Here is a 1,779-nt window from a genome sequence, read left to right on the forward strand (position 1 = left end):
CCTGCCCGACCGAGGCGTGCGGCAGGCCGGGCAAAGAGCACCGTGATTCGCACCCTTGAGCCCCAGTGAAACCCCTGGAAGACATAAGCCCGACCCCACCGGGGCTCGACTTGGTACAATTTTCGGGCGACCTAATTTTTTGTCACTCAAAGGGTTTGGGCGCCTAATTTTTTGTCACAGCTCCGGCACCTAATATTTTGTCACTCTGGGTCTCCGACCCAGAGAGCCTCCGGGACCGCCCCAGGACCCCCTGCCCGGCTCCGGGGACCCTCCCCGGGCCTGAGGGACCGGCTGGACCCGGGAGGGTCCGGGTCTTCTCGGACCTCCGGGGGTCAGGAGGGGCACTCGGTCGCCTGGCCTGCCCGACCGAGGCTTGCGGCTGGCCGGGCAAAGAGCACCGTGATTCGCACCCTTGAGCTCCAGTGAAACCCCTGGAAGACATAAGCCCGACCCCACCGGGGCTCGACTTGGTACAATTTTCGCGCGACCTAATTTTTTGTCACTCAAAGGGTTTGGGCGCCTAATTTTTTGTCACAGCTCCGGCACCTAATATTTTGTCACTCTGGTTCTCCGACCCAGAGAGCCTCCGGGGCGGCCCCAGGACCCCCTGCCCGGCTCCGGGGACCCTCCCCGGGCCTGAGGGACCGGCTGGACCGGGGAGGGACCGGGTCTTCTCGGACCTCCGGGGGTCAGGGGGGGGGCACTCGGTCGCCTGGCCTGCCCGACCGAGGCGTGCGGCTGGCCGGGCAAAGAGCACCGTGATTCGCACCCTTGAGCTCCAGTGAAACCCCTGGAAGACATAAGCCCGACCCCACCGGGGCTCGACTTGGTACAATTTTGGCGCGACCTAATTTTTTGTCACTCAAAGGGTTTGGGCGCCTAATTTTTTGTCACAGCTCCGGCACCTAATATTTTGTCACTCTGGTTCTCCGACCCAGAGAGCCTCCGGGGCGGCCCCAGGACCCCCTGCCCGGCTCCGGAGACCCTCCCCGGGCCTGAGGGACCGGCTGGACCCGGGAGGGACCGGGTCTTCTCGGACCTCCGGGGGTCAGGGGGGGGCACTCGGTCGCCTGGCCTGCCCGACCGAGGCGTGCGGCTGGCCGGGCAAAGAGCACCGTGATTCGCACCCTTGAGCTCCAGTGAAACCCCTGGAAGACATAAGCCCGACCCCACCGGGGCTCGACTTGGTACAATTTTCGCGCGACCTAATTTTTTGTCACTCAAAGGGTTTGGGCGCCTAATTTTTTGTCACAGCTCCGGCACCTAATATTTTGTCACTCTGGTTCCCCGACCCAGAGAGCCTCCGGGGCGGCCCCAGGACCCCCTGCCCGGCTCCGGGGACCCTCCCCGGGCCTGAGGGACCGGCTGGACCCGGGAGGGACCGGGTCTTCTCGGACCTCCGGGGGTCAGGGGGGGCACTCGGTCGCCTGGCCTGCCCGACCGAGGCGTGCGGCTGGCCGGGCAAAGAGCACCGTGATTCGCACCCTTGAGCTCCAGTGAAACCCCTGGAAGACGTAAGCCCGACCCCACCGGGGCTCGACTTGGTACAATTTTGGCGCGACCTAATTTTTTGTCACTCAAAGGGTTTGGGCGCCTAATTTTTTGTCACAGCTCCGGCACCTAATATTTTGTCACTCTGGTTCTCCGACCCAGAGAGCCCCCGGGACCGCCCCAGGACCCCCTGCCCGCCTCCGGGGACCCTCCCCGGGCCTGAGGGACCGGCTGGACCGGGGAGGGACCGGGTCTTCTCGGACCTCCGGGGGTCAGGGGGGGGCACTC

The sequence above is a fragment of the Synchiropus splendidus genome, unplaced genomic scaffold (genome assembly GCF_027744825.2).
Source record: "Synchiropus splendidus isolate RoL2022-P1 unplaced genomic scaffold, RoL_Sspl_1.0 HiC_scaffold_84, whole genome shotgun sequence".
NCBI classification, from domain to species: domain Eukaryota; kingdom Metazoa; phylum Chordata; class Actinopteri; order Syngnathiformes; family Callionymidae; genus Synchiropus; species Synchiropus splendidus.